Below are 16,882 nucleotides of genomic sequence, written 5' to 3' on the forward strand. Positions count from 1 at the left end.
GATGCATCCCGCAGGCTAGTCGAGTAAAAACACGTGCGAGAGGATGCATCCCGCAGGCTAGTCGAGTAAAAACACGTGCAAGAGGATGCTTCCCGCAGGCTAGTCGAGTAAAAACACGTGCGAGAGGATGCTTCCCGCAGGCTAGTCGAGTAAAAACACGTGCGAGAGGATGCATTCCGCAGGCAAGTCGAGCAAAAACACGTGCGAGTGGATGCATCCCGCAGGCCAGTCGAGTAAAAACAAGTGCGAGAGGATGCATCCCGCAGGCTAGTCGAGTAAAAACACGTGCGAGAGGATGCATCCCGCAGGCTAGTAGAGTAAAAACACGTGCGAGAGGATGCATCCCGCAGGCTAGTCGAGTAAAAACACGTGCAAGAGGATGCTTCCCGCAGGCTGGTCGAGTAAAAACACGTATGAGAGGATGCTTCCCGCAGGCTAGTCGAGTAAAAACACGTGCGAGATGATGCATCCCGCAGGCTAGTCGAGTAAAAACACGTGCGAGAGGATGCATCCCGCAGGCTAGTCGAGTAAAAACACGTGCGAGGTTTTGTGGGATGCGCATGCGCAGGTTTTTTGGGATGCGCATGGCTAGTCGAGCAAAAACACGTGCGAGAGGATGCATCCCGCAGGCTAGTCGAGCAAAAACACGTGCGAGAGGATGCATCCCGCAGGCTAGTCGAGCAAAAACACGTGCGAGAGGATGCATCCCGCAGGCTAGTCGAGTAAAAACACGTGCGAGAGGATGCATCCCGCAGGCTAGTCGAGTAAAAACACGTGCGAGAGGATGCATCCCGCAGGCTAGTCGAGCAAAAACACGTGCGAGAGGATGCATCCAGCAGGCTAGTCGAGCAAAAACACGTGCGAGAGGATGCATCCCGCAGGCTAGTCGAGCAAAAACACGTGCGAGAGGATGCATCCCGCAGGCTAGTCGAGTAAAAACACGTGCGAGAGGATGCTTCCCGCAGGCTAGTCGAGTAAAAACACGTGCGAGAGGATGCATCCCGCAGGCTAGTCGAGTAAAAACACGTGCGAGAGGATGCATCCCGCAGGCTAGTCGAGCAAAAACACGTGCGAGAGGATGCATCCCGCAGGCTAGTCGAGTAAAAACACGTGCGAGAGGATGCATCCCGCAGGCTAGTCGAGTAAAAACACGTGCAAGAGGATGCTTCCCGCAGGCTAGTCGAGTAAAAACACGTGCGAGAGGATGCTTCCCGCAGGTTAGTCGAGTAAAAACACGTGCGAGAGGATGCATCCCGCAGGCTAGTCGAGCAAAAACACGTGCGAGAGGATGCATCCCGCAGGCTAGTCGAGTAAAAACACGTGCGAGAGGATGCATCCCGCAGGCTAGTCGAGTAAAAACACGTGCGAGAGGATGCATCCAGCAGGCTAGTCGAGTAAAAACACGTGCGATAGGATGCATCCCGCAGGCTAGTCGAGTAGAAACACGTGCGAGAGGATGCACCCCGCAGGCTAGTCGAGTAAAAACACGTGCAAGAGGATGCTTCCCGCAGGCTAGTCGAGTAAAAACACGTGCGAGAGGATGCTTCCCGCAGGCTAGTCGAGTAAAAACACGTGCGAGAGGATGCATCCCGCAGGCTAGTCGAGTAAAAACACGTGCGAGAGGATGCATCCCGCAGGCTAGTCGAGTAAAAACACGTGCGAGGTTTTGTGGGATGCGCATGCGCAGGTTTTGTGGGATGCGCATGCGCAGGTTTTTTGGGATGCGCATGCGCCGGTTTTTTGGGATGCGCGTGGCTAGTCGAGCAAAAACACGTGCGAGAGGATGCATCCCGCAGGCTAGTCGAGTAAAAACACGTGCGAGAGGATGCTTCCCGCAGGCTAGTCGAGTAAAAACACGTGCGAGAGGATGCATCCCGCAGGCTAGTCGAGTAAAAACACGTGCGAGAGGATGCATCCCGCAGGCTAGTCGAGTAAAAACACGTGCGAGGTTTTGTGGGATGCGCATGCGCAGGTTTTGTGGGATGCGCATGCGCCGGTTTTTGGGCTGCGCATGGCTAGTCGAGCAAAAACACGTGCGAGAGGATGCATCCCGCAGGCTAGTCGAGCAAAAACATGTGCTAGAGGATGCATCCCGCAGGCCAGTCGAGCAAAAACACGTGCGAGAGGATGCATCCCGCAGGCTAGTCGAGCAAAAACACGTGCGAGAGGATGCATCCCGCAGGCTAGTCGAGTAAAAACACGTGCGAGAGGATGCATCCCGCAGGCTAGTCTAGTAAAAACACGTGCGGGAGGATGCATCCCGCAGGCTAGTCGAGTAAAAACACGTGCGAGAGGATGCATCCCGCAGGCTAGTCGAGTAAAAACACGTGCGAGGTTTTGTGGGATGCGCATGCGCAGGTTTTTTGGGATGCGCATGGCTAGTCGAGCAAAAACACGTGCGAGAGGATGCATCCCGCAGGCTACTCGAGTAAAAACACGTGCGAGAGGATGCATCCCGCAGGCTAGTCGAGTAAAAACACGTGCGAGAGGATGCATCCCGCAGGCTAGTCGAGCAAAAACACGTGCGAGAGGATGCATCCTGCAGGCTAGTCGAGTAAAACACGTGCGTGAGGATGCATCCCGCAGGCTAGTCGAGTAAAAACACGTGCGAGAGGATGCATTCCGCAGGCTAGTCGAGCAAAAACACGTGCGAGAGGATGCATCCCGCAGGCACGTCGAGCAAAAACACGTGCGAGAGGATGCATCCCCCAGGCTAGTCGAGTAAAAACAAGTGCGAGAGGATGCATCCCGCAGGCTAGTCGAGTAAAAACACGTGCGAGAGGATGCATCCCGCAGGCTAGTCGAGTAAAAACACGTGCGAGAGGATGCATCCCGCAGGCTAGTCGAGTAAAAACACGTGCGAGGTTTTGTGGGATGCGCATGCGCAGGTTTTTTGGGATGCGCATGGCTAGTCGAGCAAAAACACGTGCGAGAGGATGCATCCCGCAGGCTAGTCGAGTAAAAACACGTGCGAGAGGATGCATCCCGCAGGCTAGTCGAGTAAAAACACGTGCGAGAGGATGCATCCCGCAGGCTAGTCGAGCAAAAACACGTGCGAGAGGATGCATCCTGCAGGCTAGTCGAGCAAAAACACGTGCTAGAGGATGCATCCCGCAGGCTAGTCGAGCAAAAACACGTGCAAGAGGATGCTTCCCGCAGGCTAGTCGAATAAAAACACGTGCGAGAGGATGCTTCCCGCAGGCTAGTCGAGTAAAAACACGTGCGAGAGGATGCATCCCGCAGGCTAGTCGAGTAAAAACACGTGCGAGAGGATGCTTCCCGCAGGCTAGTCGAGTAAAAACACGTGCGAGAGGATGCATCCCGCAGGCTAGTCGAGTGAAAACACGTGCGAGAGGATGCATCCCGCAGGCTAGTCGAGTAAAAACACGTGCGAGAGGATGCATCCCGCAGGCTAGACGAGTAAAAACACGAGCGAGAGGATGCATCCCGCAGGCTAGTCGAGTAAAAACACGTGCGAGAGGATGCATCCCGCAGGCTAGTCGAGTAAAAACACGTGCGAGAGGATGCATCCCGCAGGCTAGTCGAGTAAAAACACGTGCGAGGTTTTGTGGGATGCGCATGCGCAGGTTTTTTGGGATGCGCATGGCTAGTCGAGCAAAAACACGTGCGAGAGGATGCATCCCGCAGGCTAGTCGAGTAAAAACACGTGCGAGAGGATGCATCCCGCAGGCTAGTCGAGTAAAAACACGTGCGAGAGGATGCATCCCGCAGGCTAGTCGAGCAAAAACACGTGCGAGAGGATGCATCCTGCAGGCTAGTCGAGCAAAAACACGTGCTAGAGGATGCATCCCGCAGGCTAGTCGAGCAAAAACACGTGCAAGAGGATGCTTCCCGCAGGCTAGTCGAGTAAAAACACGTGCGAGAGGATGCTTCCCGCAGGCTAGTCGAGTAAAAACACGTGCGAGAGGATGCATCCCGCAGGCTAGTCGAGTAATAACACGTGCGAGGGGATGCATCCCGCAGGCTAGTCTAGTAAAATCACGTGCGAGGGGATGCATCCCGCAGGCTAGTCGAGTAAAAACACGTGCGAGAGGATGCATCCCGCAGGCTAGTCGAGTAAAAACACGTGCGAGAGGATGCATCCCGCAGGCTAGTCGAGCAAAAACACTTGCGAGAGGATGCATCCCGCAGGCTCGTCGAGCAAATACACGTGCGAGAGGATGCATCCCGCAGGCTAGTCGAGTAAAAACACGTGCGAGAGGATGCATCCCGCAGGCTAGTCGAGTAAAAACACGTGCGAGAGGATGCATCCCGCAGGCTAGTCGAGTAAAAACACGTGCGAGAGGATGCATCCCGCAGGCTAGTCGAGGTAAAACACGTGCGAGAGGATGCATCCCGCAGGCTAGTCGAGTAAAAACACGTGCGAGAGGATGCTTCCCGCAGGCTAGTCGAGTAAAAACACGTGCGAGAGGATGCTTCCCGCAGGCTAGTCGAGTAAAAACACGTGCGAGAGGATGCATCCCGCAGGCTAGTCGAGTAAAAACACGTGCGAGAGGATGCTTCCCGCAGGCTAGTCGAGTAAAAACACGTGCGAGAGGATGCATCCCGCAGGCTAGTCGAGTAAAAAACACGTGCGAGAGGATGCATCCCGCAGGCTAGTCGAGTAAAAACACGTGCGAGGTTTTGTGGGATGCGCATGCGCAGGTTTTGTGGGATGCGCATGCGCAGGTTTTTTGGGATGCGCATGCGCCGGTTTTTTGGGATGCGCGTGGCTAGTCGAGCAAAAACACGTGCGAGAGGATGCATCCCGCAGGCTAGTCGAGTAAAAACACGTGCGAGAGGATGCTTCCCGCAGGCTAGTCGAGTAAAAACACGTGCGAGAGGATGCATCCCGCAGGCTAGTCGAGTAAAAACACGTGCGAGAGGATGCATCCCGCAGGCTAGTCGAGTAAAAACACGTGCGAGGTTTTGTGGGATGCGCATGCGCAGGTTTTGTGGGATGCGCATGCGCCGGTTTTTTGGGCTGCGCATGGCTAGTCGAGCAAAAACACGTGCGAGAGGATGCATCCCGCAGGCTAGTCGAGCAAAAACATGTGCTAGAGGATGCATCCCGCAGGCCAGTCGAGCAAAAACACGTGCGAGAGGATGCATCCCGCAGGCTAGTCGAGCAAAAACACGTGCGAAAGGATGCATCCCGCAGGCTAGTCGAGTAAAAACACGTGCGAGAGGATGCATCCCGCAGGCTAGTCTAGTAAAAACACGTGCGGGAGGATGCATCCCGCAGGCTAGTCGAGTAAAAACACGTGCGAGAGGATGCATCCCGCAGGCTAGTCGAGTAAAAACACGTGCGAGGTTTTGTGGGATGCGCATGCGCAGGTTTTTTGGGATGCGCATGGCTAGTCGAGCAAAAACACGTGCGAGAGGATGCATCCCGCAGGCTACTCGAGTAAAAACACGTGCGAGAGGATGCATCCCGCAGGCTAGTCGAGTAAAAACACGTGCGAGAGGATGCATCCCGCAGGCTAGTCGAGCAAAAACACGTGCGAGAGGATGCATCCTGCAGGCTAGTCGAGTAAAACACGTGCGTGAGGATGCATCCCGCAGGCTAGTCGAGTAAAAACACGTGCGAGAGGATGCATTCCGCAGGCTAGTCGAGCAAAAACACGTGCGAGAGGATGCATCCCGCAGGCTAGTCGAGTAATAACACGTGCGAGGGGATGCATCCCGCAGGCTAGTCGAGTAAAAACAAGTGCGAGAGGATGCATCCCGCAGGCTAGTCGAGTAAAAACACGTGCGAGAGGATGCATCCCGCAGGCTAGTCGAGTAAAAACACGTGCGAGAGGATGCATCCCGCAGGCTAGTCGAGTAAAAACACGTGCGAGGTTTTGTGGGATGCGCATGCGCAGGTTTTTTGGGATGCGCATGGCTAGTCGAGCAAAAACACGTGCGAGAGGATGCATCCCGCAGGCTAGTCGAGTAAAAACACGTGCGAGAGGATGCATCCCGCAGGCTAGTCGAGTAAAAACACGTGCGAGAGGATGCATCCCGCAGGCTAGTCGAGCAAAAACACGTGCGAGAGGATGCATCCTGCAGGCTAGTCGAGCAAAAACACGTGCTAGAGGATGCATCCCGCAGGCTAGTCGAGCAAAAACACGTGCAAGAGGATGCTTCCCGCAGGCTAGTCGAGTAAAAACACGTGCGAGAGGATGCTTCCCGCAGGCTAGTCGAGTAAAAACACGTGCGAGAGGATGCATCCCGCAGGCTAGTCGAGTAAAAACACGTGCGAGAGGATGCTTCCCGCAGGCTAGTCGAGTAAAAACACGTGCGAGAGGATGCATCCCGCAGGCTAGTCGAGTGAAAACACGTGCGAGAGGATGCATCCCGCAGGCTAGTCGAGTAAAAACACGTGCGAGAGGATGCATCCCGCAGGCTAGACGAGTAAAAACACGAGCGAGAGGATGCATCCCGCAGGCTAGTCGAGTAAAAACACGTGCGAGAGGATGCATCCCGCAGGCTAGTCGAGTAAAAACACGTGCGAGAGGATGCATCCCGCAGGCTAGTCGAGTAAAAACACGTGCGAGGTTTTGTGGGATGCGCATGCGCAGGTTTTTTGGGATGCGCATGGCTAGTCGAGCAAAAACACGTGCGAGAGGATGCATCCCGCAGGCTAGTCGAGTAAAAACACGTGCGAGAGGATGCATCCCGCAGGCTAGTCGAGTAAAAACACGTGCGAGAGGATGCATCCCGCAGGCTAGTCGAGCAAAAACACGTGCGAGAGGATGCATCCTGCAGGCTAGTCGAGCAAAAACACGTGCTAGAGGATGCATCCCGCAGGCTAGTCGAGCAAAAACACGTGCAAGAGGATGCTTCCCGCAGGCTAGTCGAGTAAAAACACGTGCGAGAGGATGCTTCCCGCAGGCTAGTCGAGTAAAAACACGTGCGAGAGGATGCATCCCGCAGGCTAGTCGAGTAATAACACGTGCGAGGGGATGCATCCCGCAGGCTAGTCTAGTAAAATCACGTGCGAGGGGATGCATCCCGCAGGCTAGTCGAGTAAAAACACGTGCGAGAGGATGCATCCCGCAGGCTAGTCGAGTAAAAACACGTGCGAGAGGATGCATCCCGCAGGCTAGTCGAGCAAAAACACTTGCGAGAGGATGCATCCCGCAGGCTCGTCGAGCAAATACACGTGCGAGAGGATGCATCCCGCAGGCTAGTCGAGTAAAAACACGTGCGAGAGGATGCATCCCGCAGGCTAGTCGAGTAAAAACACGTGCGAGAGGATGCATCCCGCAGGCTAGTCGAGTAAAAACACGTGCGAGAGGATGCATCCCGCAGGCTAGTCGAGGTAAAACACGTGCGAGAGGATGCATCCCGCAGGCTAGTCGAGTAAAAACACGTGCGAGAGGATGCTTCCCGCAGGCTAGTCGAGTAAAAACACGTGCGAGAGGATGCTTCCCGCAGGCTAGTCGAGTAAAAACACGTGCGAGAGGATGCATCCCGCAGGCTAGTCGAGTAAAAACACGTGCGAGAGGATGCTTCCCGCAGGCTAGTCGAGTAAAAACACGAGCGAGAGAATGCATCCCGCAGGCTAGTCGAGTAAAAACAAGTGCGAGAGGATGCATCCCGCAGGCTAGTCGAGCAAAAACACGTGCGAGAGGATGCATCCCGCAGGCTAGTCGAGTAAAAACACGTGCGTGAGGATGCATCCCGCAGGCTAGTCGAGCAAAAACACGTGCGAGAGGATGCATCCCGCAGGCTAGTCGAGCAAAAACACGTGCGTGAGGATGCATCCCGCAGGCTAGTCGAGCAAAAACACGTGCGAGAGGATGCATCCCGCAGGCTAGTCGAGTAAAAACACGTGCGAGAGGATGCATCCCGCAGGCTAGTCGAGTAAAAACACGTGCGAGAGGATGCATCCCGCAGGCTAGTCGAGTAAAAACACGAGCGAGAGAATGCATCCCGCAGGCTAGTCGAGTAAAAACAAGTGCGAGAGGATGCATCCCGCAGGCTAGTCGAGCAAAAACACGTGCGAGAGGATGCATCCCGCAGGCTAGTCGAGTAAAAACACGTGCGTGAGGATGCATCCCGCAGGCTAGTCGAGCAAAAACACGTGCGAGAGGATGCATCCCGCAGGCTAGTCGAGTAAAAACACGTGCGAGAGGATGCATCCCGCAGTCTAGTCGAGTAAAAACACGTGCGAGAGGATGCATCCCGCAGGCTAGTCGAGTAAAAACACGTGCGAGGTTTTGTGGGATGCGCATGCGCAGGTTTTGTGGGATGCGCATGCGCCGGTTTTTTGGGATGCGCATGGCTAGTCGAGCAAAAACACGTGCGAGAGGATGCATCCCGCAGGCTAGTCGAGCAAAAACACGTGCTAGAGGATGCATCCCGCACGCTAGTCGAGCAAAAACACGTGCGAGAGGATGCATCCCGCAGGCTAGTCGAGCAAAAACACGTGCGAGAGGATGCATCCCGCAGGCTAGTCGAGTAAAAACACGTGCGAGAGGATGCATCCCGCAGGCTAGACGAGTAAAAACACGAGCGAGAGGATGCATCCCGCAGGCTAGTCGAGCAAAAACACGTGCTAGAGGATGCATCCCGCAGGCTAGTCGAGCAAAAACACGTGCGAGAGGATGCATCCCGCAGGCTAGTCGAGCAAAAACACGTGCGAGAGGATGCATCCCGCAGACTAGTCGAGTAAAAACACGTGCGAGAGGATGCATCCCGCAGGCTAGACGAGTAAAAACACGAGCGAGAGGATGCATACCGCAGGCTAGTCGAGTAAAAACACGTGCGAGAGGATGCATCCCGCACGCTAGTCGAGTAAAAAACACGTGCGGGAGGATGCATCCCGCAGGCTAGTCGAGTAAAAACACGTGCGAGAGGATGCATCCCGCAGGCTAGTCGAGCAAAAACACGTGCGAGAGGATGCATCCCGCAGGCTAGTCGAGCAAAAGCACGTGCGAGAGGATGCATCCCGCAGGCTAGTCGAGTAAAAACACGTGCGAGAGGATGCATCCCGCAGGCTAGACGAGTCAAAACACGAGCGAGAGGATGCATCCCGAAGGCTAGTCGAGTAAAAACACGTGCGAGAGGATGCATCCCGCAGGCTAGTCGAGTAAAAACACGTGCGAGAGGATGCATCCCGCAGGCTAGTCGAGTAAAAACACGTGCGAGAGGATGCTTCCCGCAGGCTAGTCGAGTAAAAACACGTGCGGGAGGATGCATCCCGCAGGCTAGTCGAGTAAAAACACGTGCGAGAGGATGCATCCCGCAGGCTAGTCGAGTAAAAACACGTGCGAGGTTTTGTGGGATGCGCATGCGCAGGTTTTTTTGGGATGCGCATGGCTAGTCGAGCAAAAACACGTGCGAGAGGATGCATCCCGCAGGCTAGTCGAGCAAAAACACGTGCTAGAGGATGCATCCCGCAGGCTAGTCGAGCAAAAACACGTGCGAGAGGATGCATCCCGCAGGCTAGTCGAGCAAAAACACGTGCGAGAGGATGCATCCCGCAGGCTAGTCGAGTAAAAACACGTGCGAGAGGATGCATCCCGCAGGCTAGACGAGTAAAAACACGAGCGAGAGGATGCATCCCGCAGGCTAGTCGAGTAAAAACACGTGCGAGAGGATGCATCCCGCAGGCTAGTCGAGTAAAAACACGTGCGAGAGGATGCATCCCGCAGGCTAGTCGAGTAAAAACACGTGCGAGAGGATGCTTCCCGCAGGCTAGTCGAGTAAAAACACGTGCGAGAGGATGCATCCCGCAGGCTAGTCGAGTAAAAACACGTGCGAGAGGATGCATCCCGCAGGCTAGTCGAGTAAAAACACGTGCGAGGTTTTGTGGGATGCGCATGCGCAGGTTTTGTGGGATGCGCATGCGCCGGTTTTTTGGGATGCGCATGGCTAGTCGAGCAAAAACACGTGCGAGAGGATGCATCCCGCAGGCTAGTCGAGCAAAAACACGTGCTAGAGGATGCATCCCGCAGGCTAGTCGAGCAAAAACACGTGCGAGAGGATGCATCCCGCAGGCTAGTCGAGCAAAAACACGTGCGAGAGGATGCATCCCGCAGGCTAGTCGAGTAAAAACACGTGCGAGAGGATGCATCCCGCAGGCTAGACGAGTAAAAACACGTGCGAGAGGATGCATCCCGCAGGCTAGTCGAGTAAAAACACGTGCGAGGGGATGCATCCCGCAGGCTAGTCGAGTAAAAACACGTGCGAGGTTTTGTGGGATGCGCATGCGCAGGTTTTTTGGGATGCGCATGGCTAGTCGAGCAAAAACACGTGCGAGAGGATGCATCCCGCAGGCTAGTCGAGCAAAAACACGTGCTAGAGGATGCATCCCGCAGGCTAGTCGAGCAAAAACACGTGCGAGAGGATGCATCCCGCAGGCTAGTCGAGCAAAAACACGTGCGAGAGGATGCATCCCGCAGGCTAGTCGAGTAAAAACACGTGCGAGAGGATGCATCCCGCAGGCTAGTCGAGTAAAAACACGTGCGAGAGGATGCATCCCGCAGGCTAGTCGAGTAAAAACACGTGCGAGGTTTTGTGGGATGCGCATGCGCAGGTTTTGTGGGATGCGCATGCGCCGGTTTTTTGGGATGCGCATGGCTAGTCGAGCAAAAAACACGTGCGAGAGGATGCATCCCGCAGGCTAGTCGAGCAAAAACACGTGCTAGAGGATGCATCCCGCAGGCTAGTCGAGCAAAAACACGTGCGAGAGGATGCATCCCGCAGGCTAGTCGAGCAAAAACACGTGCGAGAGGATGCATCCCGCAGGCTAGTCGAGTAAAAACACGTGCGAGAGGATGCATCCCGCAGGCTAGACGAGTAAAAACACGTGCGAGAGGATGCATCCCGCAGGCTAGTCGAGTAAAAACACGTGCGAGGGGATGCATCCCGCAGGCTAGTCGAGTAAAAACACGTGCGGGAGGATGCATCCCGCAGGCTAGTCGAGTAAAAACACGTGCGAGAGGATGCATCCCGCAGGCTAGTCGAGTAAAAACACGTGCGAGGTTTTGTGGGATGCGCATGCGCAGGTTTTTTGGGATGCGCATGGCTAGTCGAGCAAAAACACGTGCGAGAGGATGCATCCCGCAGGCTAGTCGAGTAAAAACACGTGCGAGAGGATGCATCCCGCAGGCTAGTCGAGTAAAAACACGTGCGAGAGGATGCATCCCGCAGGCTAGTCGAGCAAAAACACGTGCGAGAGGATGCATCCCGCAGGCTAGTCGAGTAAAAACACGTGCGAGAGGATGCATCCCGCAGGCTAGTCGAGTAAAAACAAGTGCGAGAGGATGCATCCCGCAGGCTAGTCGAGTAAAAACACGTGCGAGAGGATGCATCCCGCAGGCTAGTCGAGTAAAAACACGTGCGAGAAGATGCATCCCGCAGGCTAGTCGAGTAAAAACACGTGCAAGAGGCTGCATCCCGCAGGCTAGTCGAGCAAAAACACTTGCGAGAGGATGCATCCCGCAGGCAAGTCGAGCAAAAACACGTGCGAGAGGATGCATCCCGCGGGCTAGTCAAGTAAAAACAAGTGCGAGAGGATGCATCCCGCAGGCTAGTCGAGTAAAAACACGTGCGAGAGGATGCATCCCGCAGGCTAGTCGAGTAAAAACAAGTGCGAGAGGATGCATCCCGCAGGCTAGTCGAGTAAAAACACGTGCGAGAGGATGCATCCCGCAGGCTAGTCGAGTAAAAACACGTGCGAGACGATGCTTCCCGCAGGCTAGTCGAGTAAAAACACGTGCGAGAGGATGCATCCCGCAGGCTAGTCGAGTAAAAACACGTGCGAGAGGATGCATCCCGCAGGCTAGTCGAGTAAAAACACATGCGAGAGGATGCATCCCGCAGGCTAGTCGAGTAAAAACACGTGCGAGAGGATGCATCCCGCAGGCTAGTCGAGTAAAAACACGTGCGAGAGGATGCATGCCGCAGGCTAGTCGAGTAAAAACACGTGCGAGAGGATGCATCCCGCAGGCTAGTCGAGCAAAAACACGTGCGAGAGGATGCATCCCGCAGGCTAGTCGAGCAAAAACACTTGCGAGAGGATGCATCCCGCAGCCTCGTCGAGCAAATACACGTGCGAGAGGATGCATCCCGCAGGCTAGTCGAGTAAAAACACGTGCGAGAGGATGCATCCCGCAGGCTAGTCGAGTAAAAACACGTGCGAGAGGATGCATCCCGCAGGCTAGTCGAGTAAAAACACGTGCGAGAGGATGCATCCCGCAGGCTAGTCGAGCAAAAACACGTGCGAGAGGATGCATCCCGCAGGCTAGTTGAGTAAAAACACGTGCGAGAGGATGCATCCCGCAGGCTAGTCGAGTAAAAACACGTGCGAGAGGATGCATCCCGCAGGCTAGTCGAGTAAAAACACGTGCGAGGTTTTGTGGGATGCGCATGCGCAGGTTTTGTGGGATGCGCATGCGCCGGTTTTTTGGGATGCGCATGGCTAGTCGAGCAAAAACACGTGCGAGAGGATGCATCCCGCAGGCTAGTCGAGCAAAAACACGTGCTAGAGGATGCATCCCGCAGGCTAGTCGAGCAAAAACACGTGCGAGAGGATGCATCCCGCAGGCTAGTCGAGCAAAAACACGTGCGAGAGGATGCATCCCGCAGGCTAGTCGAGTAAAAACACGTGCGAGAGGATGCATCCCGCAGGCTAGACGAGTAAAAACACGTGCGAGAGGATGCATCCCGCAGGCTAGTCGAGTAAAAACACGTGCGAGGGGATGCATCCCGCAGGCTAGTCGAGTAAAAACACGTGCGGGAGGATGCATCCCGCAGGCTAGTCGAGTAAAAACACGTGCGAGAGGATGCATCCCGCAGGCTAGTCGAGTAAAAACACGTGCGAGGTTTTGTGGGATGCGCATGCGCAGGTTTTTTGGGATGCGCATGGCTAGTCGAGCAAAAACACGTGCGAGAGGATGCATCCCGCAGGCTAGTCGAGTAAAAACACGTGCGAGAGGATGCATCCCGCAGGCTAGTCGAGTAAAAACACGTGCGAGAGGATGCATCCCGCAGGCTAGTCGAGCAAAAACACGTGCGAGAGGATGCATCCCGCAGGCTAGTCGAGTAAAAACACGTGCGAGAGGATGCATCCCGCAGGCTAGTCGAGTAAAAACAAGTGCGAGAGGATGCATCCCGCAGGCTAGTCGAGTAAAAACACGTGCGAGAGGATGCATCCCGCAGGCTAGTCGAGTAAAAACACGTGCGAGAAGATGCATCCCGCAGGCTAGTCGAGTAAAAACACGTGCAAGAGGCTGCATCCCGCATTCTAGTCGAGCAAAAACACTTGCGAGAGGATGCATCCCGCAGGCAAGTCGAGCAAAAACACGTGCGAGAGGATGCATCCCGCGGGCTAGTCAAGTAAAAACAAGTGCGAGAGGATGCATCCCGCAGGCTAGTCGAGTAAAAACACGTGCGAGAGGATGCATCCCGCAGGCTAGTCGAGTAAAAACAAGTGCGAGAGGATGCATCCCGCAGGCTAGTCGAGTAAAAACACGTGCGAGAGGATGCATCCCGCAGGCTAGTCGAGTAAAAACACGTGCGAGACGATGCTTCCCGCAGGCTAGTCGAGTAAAAACACGTGCGAGAGGATGCATGCCGCAGGCTAGTCGAGTAAAAACACGTGCGAGAGGATGCATCCCGCAGGCTAGTCGAGCAAAAACACGTGCGAGAGGATGCATCCCGCAGGCTAGTCGAGCAAAAACACGTGCGAGAGGATGCATCCCGCAGGCTAGTCGAGTAAAAACACGTGCGAGAGGATGCATCCCGCAGGCTAGTCGAGCAAAAACACTTGCGAGAGGATGCATCCCGCAGCCTCGTCGAGCAAATACACGTGCGAGAGGATGCATCCCGCAGGCTAGTCGAGTAAAAACACGTGCGAGAGGATGCATCCCGCAGGCTAGTCGAGTAAAAACACGTGCGAGAGGATGCATCCCGCAGGCTAGTCGAGTAAAAACACGTGCGAGAGGATGCATCCCGCAGGCTAGTCGAGCAAAAACACGTGCGAGAGGATGCATCCCGCAGGCTAGTTGAGTAAAAACACGTGCGAGAGGATGCTTCCCGCAGGCTAGTCGAGTAAAAACACGTGCGAGGTTTTGTGGGATGCGCATGCGCAGGTTTTGTGGGATGCGCATGCGCCGGTTTTTTGGGATGCGCATGGCTAGTCGAGCAAAAACACGTGCGAGAGGATGCATCCCGCAGGCTAGTCGAGCAAAAACACGTGCGAGAGGATGCATCCCGCAGGCTAGTCGAGCAAAAACACGTGCGAGAGGATGCATCCCGCAGGCTAGTCGAGTAAAAACACGTGCGAGAGGATGCATCCCGCAGGCTAGACGAGTAAAAACACGAGCGAGAGGATGCATCCCGCAGGCTAGTCGAGTAAAAACACGTGCGAGAGGATGCATCCCGCAGGCTAGTCGAGTAAAAACACGTGCGAGAGGATGCATCCCGCAGGCTAGTCGAGTAAAAACACGTGCAAGAGGATGCTTCCCGCAGGCTAGTCGAGTAAAAACACGTGCGAGAGGATGCATCCCGCAGGCTAGTCGAGCAAAAACACGTGCGAGAGGATGCATCCCGCAGGCTAGTTGAGTAAAAACACGTGCGAGAGGATGCTTCCCGCAGGCTAGTCGAGTAAAAACACGTGCGAGGTTTTGTGGGATGCGCATGCGCAGGTTTTGTGGGATGCGCATGCGCCGGTTTTTTGGGATGCGCATGGCTAGTCGAGCAAAAACACGTGCGAGAGGATGCATCCCGCAGGCTAGTCGAGCAAAAACACGTGCGAGAGGATGCATCCCGCAGGCTAGACGAGTAAAAACACGAGCGAGAGGATGCATCCCGCAGGCTAGTCGAGTAAAAACACGTGCGAGAGGATGCATCCCGCAGGCTAGTCGAGCAAAAACACGTGCGAGAGGATGCATCCCGCAGGCAAGTCGAGCAAAAACACGTGCGAGAGGATGCATCCCGCAGGCTAGTCGAGCAAAAACACGTGCGAGAGGATGCATCCCGCAGGCTAGTTGAGTAAAAACACGTGCGAGAGGATGCTTCCCGCAGGCTAGTTGAGTAAAAACACGTGCGAGAGGATGCTTCCCGCAGGCTAGTCGAGTAAAAACACGTGCGAGAGGATGCTTCCCGCAGGCTAGTCGAGTAAAAACACGTGCGAGAGGATGCATCCCGCAGGCTAGTCGAGTAAAAACAAGTGCGAGAGGATGCATCCCGCAGGCTAGTCGAGCAAAAACACGTGCGAGAGGATGCATCCCGCAGGCTAGTCGAGCAAAAACACGTGCGTGAGGATGCATCCCGCAGGCTAGTCGAGCAAAAACACGTGCGAGAGGATGCATCCCGCAGGCTAGTCGAGTAAAAACACGTGCGAGAGGATGCATCCCGCAGGCTAGTCGAGTAAAAACACGTGCGAGGGGATGCATCCCGCAGGCTAGTCGAGTAAAAACACGAGCGAGAGAATGCATCCCGCAGGCTAGTCGAGTAAAAACACGTGCGAGAGGATGCATCCCGCAGGCTAGTCGAGTAAAAACACGTGCGAGAGGATGCATCCCGCAGGCTAGTCGAGTAAAAACACGTGCGAGGGGATGCATCCCGCAGGCTAGTCGAGTAAAAACACGTGCGAGGTTTTGTGGGATGCGCATGCGCAGGTTTTGTAGGATGCGCATGCGCCGGTTTTTTGGGATGCGCATGGCTAGTCGAGCAAAAACACGTGCGAGAGGATGCATCCCGCAGGCTAGTCGAGCAAAAACACGTGCGAGAGGATGCATCCCGCAGGCTAGTCGAGCAAAAACACGTGCGAGAGGATGCATCCCGCAGGCTAGTCGAGCAAAAACACGTGCGAGAGGATGCATCCTGCAGGCTAGTCGAGTAAAACACGTGCGTGAGGATGCATTCCGCAGGCTAGTCGAGTAAAAACACGTGCGAGAGGATGCATTCCGCAGGCTAGTCGAGCAAAAACACGTGCGAGAGGATGCATCCCGCAGGCAAGTCGAGCAAAAACACGTGCGAGAGGATGCATCCCGCAGGCTAGTCGAGTAAAAACAAGTGCGAGAGGATGCATCCCGCAGGCTAGTCGAGTAAAAACACGTGCGAGAGGATGCATCCCGCAGGCTAGTCGAGTAAAAACAAGTGCGAGAGGATGCATCCCGCAGGCTAGTCGAGTAAAAACACGTGCAAGAGGATGCATCCCGCAGGCTAGTCGAGCAAAAACACTTGCGAGAGGATGCATCCCGCAGGCAAGTCGAGCAAAAACACGTGCGAGAGGATGCATCCCGCAGGCTAGTCGAGCAAAAACACGTGCGAGAGGATGCATCCCGCAGGCTAGTCGAGCAAAAACACGTGCGAGAGGATGCATCCCGCAGGCTAGTCGAGTAAAAACACGTGCGAGAGGATGCTTCCCGCAGGCTAGTCGAGTAAAAACACGTGCGAGAGGATGCTTCCCGCAGGCTAGTCGAGTAAAAACACGTGCGAGAGGATGCATCCCGCAGGCTAGTCGAGTAAAAACACGTGCGAGAGGATGCTTCCCGCAGGCTAGTCGAGTAAAAACACGTGCGAGAGGATGCTTCCCGCAGGCTAGTCGAGTAAAAACACGTGCGAGAGGATGCATCCCGCAGGCTAGTCGAGTAAAAACACGTGCGAGAGGATGCATCCCGCAGGCTAGTCGAGTAAAAACAAGTGCGAGAGGATGCATCCCGCAGGCTAGTCGAGCAAAAACACGTGCGAGAGGATGCATCCCGCAGGCTAGTCGAGCAAAAACACGTGCGTGAGGATGCATCCCGCAGGCTAGTCGAGCAAAAACACGTGCGAGAGGATGCATCCCGCAGGCTAGTCGAGTAAAAACACGTGCGAGAGGATGCATCCCGCAGGCTAGTCGAGTAAAAACACGTGCGAGAGGATGCATCCCGCAGGC

The sequence above is a fragment of the Lasioglossum baleicum genome, unplaced genomic scaffold (genome assembly GCF_051020765.1).
Source record: "Lasioglossum baleicum unplaced genomic scaffold, iyLasBale1 scaffold0088, whole genome shotgun sequence".
In the NCBI taxonomy this organism is placed as follows: Eukaryota; Metazoa; Arthropoda; class Insecta; order Hymenoptera; family Halictidae; genus Lasioglossum; species Lasioglossum baleicum.